This window comes from Alligator sinensis, unplaced genomic scaffold, assembly GCF_000455745.1.
Source record: "Alligator sinensis unplaced genomic scaffold, ASM45574v1 scaffold121_1, whole genome shotgun sequence".
NCBI lineage: Eukaryota > Metazoa > Chordata > Crocodylia > Alligatoridae > Alligator > Alligator sinensis.
Window position 1 is genome coordinate 61,616 of NW_005841910.1, and position 10,210 is coordinate 71,825.

Below are 10,210 nucleotides of genomic sequence, written 5' to 3' on the forward strand. Positions count from 1 at the left end.
GCATGGGTAGGTGTGTTGCCAGCAGATTGAGAGAAGTGGTTCTTCCCCTCTGTTCAGCACTGGTGAGGCCACATCTGGGAAACTGTGGTCAGTTTTGGGCCCCCCACTACAGAAAGGATGTGGACAAGCTGGAGACTCCAGCGGAGGGCAACAAAAATGGTGAGGGGGCTGGGGCACTTAACTTATGAGATGAAGCTGAAGGAACTGGGATTACTTAGTCTAGAGAAAACTGAGAGGGAGTTTAATAGCAGCCCTTAACTACCTGAAGCGGGGTTTGAAAGAGGATGGAGTTTGACTGTTTCCAGTGGTGACAGATGATAAACCAGGGAGCAACAGTCTCAAGTTGCAGTAAGGGAAGTTTAGGTTAGATATTAGGAAGAATTTTCTCACTAAGAGGGTAGTAAAACACTGGCACAGGTTACCCAGAGAGGTTGTTGAATTTCCATCCTTGGAGGTTTTTAAGTGTGGGCTAGACAAAGCTTTGGCAGGGATGATCTAGTTGGGGTTGGTCCTGCTTTGAGCAGGCAGTTGGACTAGATGACTTCTTTAAAACCCTAACTTTCTATGATTCTGTGAGTTCATGGGTGTCTGTCCATGGTCTTTAGGTGCAATTCTATAGGCACTCTATTGCCTCACAGGAAGGTAGGCCTTATTCTGTTTGATTTTTCAATGGGTATATTAAGCTTTCCTATCACAGCAGTACCACAGCTTCTAAAAATGTTTTTGTGTGAACACAATGAGAAAAAGAAGTGACATGACACTTTATTTTTTTGGCTAGTTTCTTTCTTACAGTGAAGCCTGCTGATAATTACAGACAATGTGTGGGTGTGGTGGTGGTGGTGTGACTGATTCATTACATACACGTGTGTTAACATCAATCAATAGAAAAAAATATTTAAGTATCTCTTCAAAGCCATGCCTTTATTTATTAGTTTTACTTGCATAGCCCTTAATTTGTGTCTACGGACTTGCCATGCCAATGGGGTATGTGGCTTTATATTAAGCAGCTATCTGGAGATTCTTGTGATGTCTGATGAAATCCCTAAGAGCAGAAGCTGGTATAACTTTCCTCTGTAACACACCCTTTGTGGCTCCCTATGGAGTAGGTGGGCCAGTGGTAGGAGGAGAGTAGGTTGTAAGTCACGTAGCAGCTCCTAGCATCTGCTGTAGTTTCTATTAAAATTGAAGTGGAGTTCAGAACAGCCACCCTTGAGGCTGCCCTAAATCTCGATAGAGTTAAATTGGCCATTGAACGTCTGCAGACTCAACCTGGAATAGCATCCACCAGCTATTTTAGGTCTTTGCTGTGGTTGGCAGAGAGTGGACACAACATGCGTTAGGGTGGTGGAAGTGGGGCTTTTAAGTAGAGCGGCTCCCAAACAGCTGCTAAGTAAAACACTGCAACGTCATGTGTATTAAGATGCCCACTTTAAAAACGGCCACAAGATGCTTTATCTAAACCTCATTCAATCAGGCTTAGGTAAAGTGCCCTACGGCCATTTTTAAAATGCCATGGGGCTTAATATATATGACACTGTGGCACTCTGGAGTGTACTAATTAGAACGCCGATGAACACGTGTATAGGCAGCCAACAACCCTGTTTTTGCTGCTCTATTGAGGATTGCAAGACACGTGAAAAAGGCGCTATTAAATCAACATAGGAAAATACAGAACAATAAGAATGACTGAATGTTGTCATCCTAAAGAAGCACTTTTCTTTGTCTGCCCAAATACAATAATTTCTTATTTCAGATTCTGTATAATCCCTTATCAGTGTTGCCACTTCTTCCTCTTTTATTTTGCCCAGCATTCTGGCACACTTCGTATTCTAGTATTTTAAATCCCCAAATCTATTTTCCGGGTCAGCTGTGTCTGTTATTCTAATAATATTGTGCTTGTCCTTGAAAAAGTATAACTCCAATTCAGCACTCTTACTCTGTTCCCAACATTTGTCTAGGAAGGATGGAGGGAAAGTCACAGATACAAAGAGCGCACACATGCCAAGGACAGATTTTCTCTCTCAGTCATCCTTTGCTTTATATCTTATTGTACACTTCAATGTTAATCAATTGATGCATTACCTTGGGACATAGACAACTTCCCTGAACATTCATTGTCCTCAGTACCTACTCTAAATACATTTAAAAAAAAAAGTTGATTGACCAGATTATTTTCCCCATTAACATCCTGGATGCTTCTTTTCATACAGGTGAGACATGGCAAGTTCAATGACAAGACACATGCCTACACATGTTTTGCATATTGTTCAAAAAACAACCCAAAAAGACATAAATGCCCAAACTGAACTGGATTCCAGTCCCTTCATGGATGTGATAGCAGCCTACTCCACAAATTAGCCCATTGACTTAAACACATCTGAATACTCATTCAGCTTGAGGAATAGGACATAAGAACTGATCTTCTATGATTAAAATATTTAGAAGGAAAATTTTTCACTATGGGATTTTGTTTTGTTACGAAGCCTTGTGTACCGCATTCTGTCAACAGCACTGCCTGTGTTATACCCATATCTTGTCTAATGTCCTGGCAACTGAACATGGGAGCACCGGAGCTAAAAGCACAAGCTGCTACAGCTTGAGCCAAAGCTCTGTGAAAACCTCATATCCTCTGTGAACTGGGTACAGAGTTAGATTTATAACACTAACTCACCAGTCCAATCCTTGGACTGTTTTTATCAGTGGTTTATAGCCTTAGTTAACTACCTCATTGCTGAAGTCTACCTTATGCATGCGTTTTGAGCAGCTTTTAATTTAACACTTGAATAAAGATGCTGGAGGTATATTTTGCCCCCTGATGTATGGCCTGAAAAGATGTAGAGATCAGATTTAATTTGTATCAGAAAACTACTCCCAATGTACATGTACTAACCAAGCCTGCCTTGGATTTGTGAAGCTGGACTGGTAATCTTGGAAGAACAGACTGTCTCCTATTTCCAGCAGTTTCTCTTCTGGCCATGGCCAGAAATCAGGCAAAAAAATAAATCATGAAGAACAACAAAAGCAAACTGTTCTTCATGGTGTTTTGGTCTTTGTAGTTCCCATTCTGGCCTAATACAAAAAGGAAAAAATCCAATGATTCTAGACACTAAAGACATTAAAAGAAAAGGACATTTGAAGGCATGATACAGGGAAACTCAAGAGAAGAAAAAGAAGATGCTCCTATCTGGAAATTGTTCCTTTGTCTCATATAATGTTACTTCATCTTACTCTCAGTGTTACTGCCAAGAGACAAAGAGAAAGTAGAATGAAGCAGAACCATAGCAAAGTGTAGATATGTATTAATAAAGGAAAAAAACTGATTAAAGGGACAACAAAGCATAGGACACAAATAAATATATTGTAAAAACCTACAGCTGAAGTACATGGCTGCTCAGGCATTTCCTGTGGGCTAAATGTGTAAAAAAGTGAAGACACTGTGGTATTTCTACCAATGGGATGGCAAATAAAACTTTAGCATTTATAGTAGATAGCAAATACATGGTGCTAAGTAATAATGTTTGGAAAAAAACAAAAACCACAGGACACCACCAATATTCTCTCTAGCCCACTGAGCATTTTAATGGATAGATTTAAATAGTTGAGTGAATCACTTTCTTTATTTTGCCAGAGAATGTCAGACGAACTCCAGTTAAGAATCAGAGATTGTTAGCATTTCTGTTCTAGCATACCTCTGCTTTAAAGGTTGTAAAAATTAATATACACTGAATCTTGGCATTAAAAATTCATCAGCAAGCTGGAAGTTCCAGAAATAGGAAAGAAAAATACCATACACATTTATTGGGGCTGAGAGAATTTTCCATTCATGCCATTTAAAAATGCAAATGTCAATGTCAAAAAAGTCAATGGCGGTTGGCAGTGAAGGGCTAGATTTCCCATAGACCTCATTCTCCTGCCTGAGTGAATTAGCCAGATTTTCAAAAATGTCCAGCAACCAAGTGTTCTCCATTGTTCTTACCTTTGAATACCTGGCCCTTACAATTAGGTGCCTGAATAGGAGCTGAGCTCTTTCACAAATCGATTGAATAAGGGTTTAAATCATTATTTCTCTGCCTATAGTGGCATTTCCATCTTATTCATGATGATGTTATATTTTGGAGAATCATTAATGATTTAATATATTTGAGGGTAAAATCCACCACAACCCATTCATTAAAGCAAACTGATTTTCATGGCTCCTTTCTCTTAGTGCTGCTGATTTCCAAGTGGAGTACGAGAGACATCACTCATACCATTGTTTATGACATGATGGAGTTATTTGGAGAGTATGTTACCGGTAGGAAAATTACTATGATCCCATTTTCTCATACAGGGTGTGAAGAACCATTTTCTAAAGCAAAATTATTATTACAAGTTTTGCAATAATTTCCACTTGGTGATACTAAGTGCGGCCTCAGTCTTATTTACAAACACAGCCCATTATGGCAGCCATAACACTAACTTGGTGTTTGTCCGTTTAAATCTTTTGATTGCCTGCAGTTGCACAGTTGAGGTATCAGAAGAGTACACTTTAATTAGCCCAGAGGAAATCACAGTAGGGATGAAATGGGTTGCCGTATTATTCTTCTGTTTTTTACTAACTGCAAATAAAAGCATGTAATTGAATTAAAAAAAAAAAGCATTGTCAAGGCTCTTAAGTATAAAACTGTTTACAGTTACGATAACCTTTTCTAATCTGAATGTGACACTTAAAAAAAAAGTGTATTGTACCACCGAATGGATGTCACATTAAGTTGATGAAATGTTTGAAATTAGTAGAGCCGGTAGAAAAAAAAAGTTGATGGAAGAAGTTTCAATTGAATAATGCAGTCTTGCTGAAATGGAAACATTTTACAGGAATGTGTTGATATTAATGAATTTTTTATAGTGAAAATTAAAATGAATGGTTTCTCATTTTGTTCTGAATATGTCAAAACATTTCATTTTGAGAAGATAAAAATGTTTTGTTTTCACGTTATCCTTTCAATTCCTTTCATTTTGACTTTTATATTGTATTACATTAACGTGGCAAGTAAAGCAAAACAGTTTTCCCTGTTGTAAGAGCACAGTTTGGCATTGCTAAAGCAATTCAGTGGTCCAGAATCCAAATTTTTCAGAATTTTGTTTCATAGATAATTTTAAAATTTCAGATTTTTGCTCAGATTTGGAACCAACATATTTTCCAAGTGACAGAATTCCTATGGAACCAGCACTAGCACTTACGGTCCTCTGAGGTCGGTGAAGTGCATGGTTCCCTTTATTGACCTGTTTCTCCTCTCACTGAGGCAAAGTAAGAATTAAGTGGTATAAGATATGGGAGAATCAGGGTGGGGTTCAATTTAACACTTACTAAATGCAGTTAAAGTGCAAGTAGATGCATGTTTAAGCAGTTTAGCATGAGTTGGCTTTGTGGCATTGCAAACTTGTTCCCTTTCAGGCAAGGGTTGTCTCCTAGCCATACTAACTTTAATAGGTCACTGCATTTCAATGATTTGCAACAGTTACAAGTAAATGCATGACGCTGCCTAGCAGGTACTAACTTTAATACATCACATCATTCCAATGATTTGCAACTGCTGCAAGTGAACTTGTGACAAGTCCATCAGGCCTTATATATGATGGCGGTTCAGAAACTAACAACAAAATGTTTCAACAACTAACGACTTCAGTTTGGACTGAATCCGGCCCTAGTACTGAATCCCCAGGAGTGGGCAGAATTTGGCTTACTACGTAGCAATCAACAGCACAGGAACTAGAATTATTCTGGGTGCATTTTTTTTCTTAAACCCGAAACGGGTTCTTTCAGCATAGTGTTCAAAATGTATGTAATGATAACTCTTATGCAGGAGAAGACTTTATATCTTCAAAGCGTTTTCACCAGAGTTAATTAATTAATCCTCCTACCATCCCTGGGGAATAAATACATAAGTAGTAGTAGAATTAACAGTTTGTAGGCAGGGAAGCTGAGGAAGAGAATGTAAACGACTTGTGCAAGGTCAGGATTGGGACCCAGGGACTATAATACTCACAGCACTAGAACTGAAATATATGAGACGTGTAAAGGCCCACAACAAAGGCATGTATTATACGGAGAGGTATTAAATGCAATTTCATAAGAAAGTATCTGAGGGTTTGTTTTTTTTTAAGAAATGTGGTACAAATTAAACAGTTAAAGGAAAACCATCACCAAGGTATTCCTTAAAAAAGGAACATTCTTCCTTTAATGGGAAAAATCCTTGATGCCGAAAGTGTTCATATTATAAAATTAATGGAATGTTGATAATGAGGTGCTGCTTTCCTGCTGCGTTCTGTATTGGTCTTTGTCTTCTAGATCATCTACTAAGTCCTTTGCTGAATTACATCCTGTGTCACCTTTCTACTTTATATCTCAACTAAGCAAGCAATCGCCTTTTCACACCTTTTCCTGTATTTATTTTGTGGGAGACAGACAGACAGACAGACAGACAGACAGGACACGATAGGAATGGGTAAGCAGCTTGGTTAGTACTGTATTAGTTACCAATCAGCTTGGTTAGTAGTCTACTGTATGTAAAGTACTTTAGTCAGGAATACTATGCCTTATTACTGCTTAAAGTATGCTTCTACTCTGAAAAATGATTATACAAACATTTCACATGATATACCTGTTTTTGTTAGTTATTACGCCCCCCCCCCCCACACACACACTCCTTCCAAAAGGATTATTACTATCCTACAGTATATCTGTAACTAAAGGAGGTAGAATATTTTCCAGTTCACAAATAATGAGTAAAAATAATTACTTAGGTCCAGTTCCTTAAATTAGCTGCCTACAAATCAGTGGACATTAGGTACCTAAATACAAGAACCCTAAACAATTTTGAGGGTCTGACTTTTCAGTGGCTCCATGTTGAATATAAATGTCACTGACCCATATTTTATATACTGTAATTATTTACTCTAAAGTACCATCCCCAATATACTTATGGGGTACTTATACATGTGCTCTGGGAGGCAGTCAGCAGGGGGGTGCTTTAATTAGAGTGGCTCTGAGAGCTGCTATAATTAAAAAACCTGGAGCATCACATCCATCAGTGGTCCCACACTGAAAAATGGTGATGGGTCACTTTAACTAAAGCTGGTCGAACAAGCTTTAGTTAAAGCACCATTTTTCAGCATGGGATATTGATACATGTGACACTGGAGTCTGCTGGAGCTTGGTAATTACCATGCTCCAACAGACTTGATTAATTGAGCCTGCTTCAATGTGCTTGTAATTACAATATTTTGGAGCAGCCTCAATGCATGTGTATAAGCACCCATCATGATTGATAAGAAATTGATGGCTGACTTGCCATTGCTATTGGCATGGAATCCCCTAATATCATTTTTACATAGACATGTTTCCCAAGGAAGGACTCTCTATGATGCCAACTCCATAACTTCAGTCAGAAACCACCTCCCATTCTCTTTTGGCATTCATCCGCAGCCATAAAGCTCTGACTATAGCTTCAATCCTTGGTATCAAATCCTTGGAAGCAGGCCAGAAAAACACTGAACAACAATACTTACTTCCAATGTACCATCTAGAAGAATGCACTGTTTATTGGTGCCCTTTTCAGATGCAAACTTTCTCAGTCCTACCAGAACCATTTTGCTCGCACATTTTTTAACTAAACACATTTTTCCTCTTGCACACCAAGATATATGTCAGCAAGCTACCTGCCCTATCAGTGCATGTCAGTTTTAGCACTTTGGAACATCATAGCTGGCATCCCATTTGCACATCCAGTGATGTGTGCTGACAGCTATGTGCACGTGTCCTGGCTTTGCCTTCCTTACATGGTCTCCTTTCTTTACCATGTAGGAATTCTTTGGTCATTGCATGCGTACAAACAGTCACTGCATCCAGTCTAGCAAAAGAAGTGTGTACAGCCATTTGGCACTTCCAGGAGTGATGCATACAACTTGAAGGAAGTAACTTGAGGTAGGGGGAAGGGCTGGTGGGCCTGAGCGGGAGCACTGGTGGGTCCATGCGGGTGGTTGCCCATTCTTGGGTTGGAGAGAGGGGTGGAAATCAGGGGGCTAAAATAGTCCACTCAGGGTTGGATGTTGGGTAGGAACAGAACAGCCCAGGGGCTAGAATGACTGGCTGGGCTTTCCCAGCCCCATAGCTCTGCTGCAAACATATACAGTTGTTCACTGGATTGGGTTAACCCTTTTTTGATCAGGTTAACACTTTCAGAGGTAAACTAACTTAGACTGGATGTGCCAATTTTTGATTGATTTAAACACCTATATGAGTGGGCATTTAGATCAACCTAACCTTGGTTAGGTCACTCTAAATGTAGCACTTGTACATACCCATTATTATTTACACTGGGATATTAACTATAGGGGACTTGATAACAAAATGGTGTATGGTAACTTAATATTACAAAGGCCCAACATACCTCACTTGATGATTCTCTCCCACAAGAATAGCCAGCTCATGATATAATTTTTAAAAGAGACTTCCAGGTTTTTGAGGTTGAGGTCAAACTGTGTGAGGTGTTGTACAAATATATATTACATGACAGCCGTTTCCCAAAGGACTTTTGTGTGTGTAACCTGTATCATATATGGAAGGGCCAATGCCAAAAGAAATTCATTAGTACAGATGTATCTTGGGAATAAAGCATGCACAATGAAATATTTTGATTTTGTATCACTTGTGAATTTAAGGGACATCAAATCAAGCGTTAAAGGGATGTTAAATATCAACCTTTACTTGCCAGCAATGTTTTGTCAATGTGAGCAGCTATTCTAATTCAGAATAATGAGAATACTTAGGCTTTTTTTTTTAAGTTCTGGTTTTACTTCATCTAACGTGACTACAGCAACTTCATGTCTCTCTTTATTCAGCAACACAGAGGTCACTGCTGTGAGATTTATTTGATTTCACAGTTTGGCTAATTAATTTGCTCATTCTGAGCATTCATTGTCAGCATTGCTCTTGGAACAGTACTACCAAAGCAATAGATTAATTTACATGGTACAGTGCATCTGGAATAATTATTACCCCACAGAATTGTTATTGCTTGAAATCTGAAGGGAGAGGGAAATTCCCCACTGTGATAAAAGGATGCTATTGTGGTTTTATCAACGGAAAACAACTACACGAACGAAATTAAAAAAAAAAAAAAGACGACTCTTACAAATGTTAAGCAGCATATACTCCAAAAGTCCACAAAGCTGTTTTTCTACCAAGTTAGTTGATTAGATTGGGTTTATTTCAAGTTTGACTGCCAAACTAAAACAACAGCAGTAGTATTAGCAGCATTAAGCCATTTCATTGACCAGTGCAAATGAGCAGCACAGCAGTGGCTTCTTCACATCTAAGGAATGGTCATAACCTTCCCAGTCCTGCACACCACTCTTATGAAGATTTGTTTATAAACTGATGGGAATTCAGGGAGAAGGATAAAAATAATTAAGGATGAAGCTGTATTCATGGTATCTGGAAGATTAAAAGAGCCAGATAAGTAGCATTTGGACCATTAATGACTGAGGGAGGATGTTAATGCCATATACAGCAGTAGAAGGGCATAAAAACAAAAAGGGGAAAGGGAATTTGTTAGAATTAGCCAGCAGTGTATAACTAGGATTAATGGTGTGAAAAACTAGTAAAGGCACATTCTGGGTGATCATCAAGAATAATGTTCTAATGATTATTTCTATTAGCTGTGGGAATACAGCAGTTTTCCAGTGGAATGGCTGAATGCTGCAGTTGCTTTAAATGCTTCAAACGAGATTAGACGAAGCCATCATGGATTTACTGACAGGAGCAACTCCACTTCAGCAGACATGCATCAACTGCATTCTCTTATTCTATATAATCTTACAAAAGAACTAATAGGCCACTCCTTTGACCATCCTACAAGCCTTTCAGCTTCAGCTCTGGGAAGTGTCTGCATGCTCTCTTCTGGTTCCTATTAGGGATCTAATTCTGGCACCAGTTTCTTACTCCTGTTTGGTTACCTTAGAGCTCAGCAGAGGATAATAGGAAAGAGTCATTAGGTCATGGAGAGCACCTGCTTGCCAGTGTTCCTGGTGGTTTATGTTCTGGCATTTCCTGTAAAATGAGAACGATAGCTAGCAAGGTCCCAAGGGAGGTGGTGCTCTCCCCTACCCTGGGGGTCTTCAAGAGGAGGTTAGATGGGCATCTGGGCACGCTTTCCTGCCTATGCAGGGG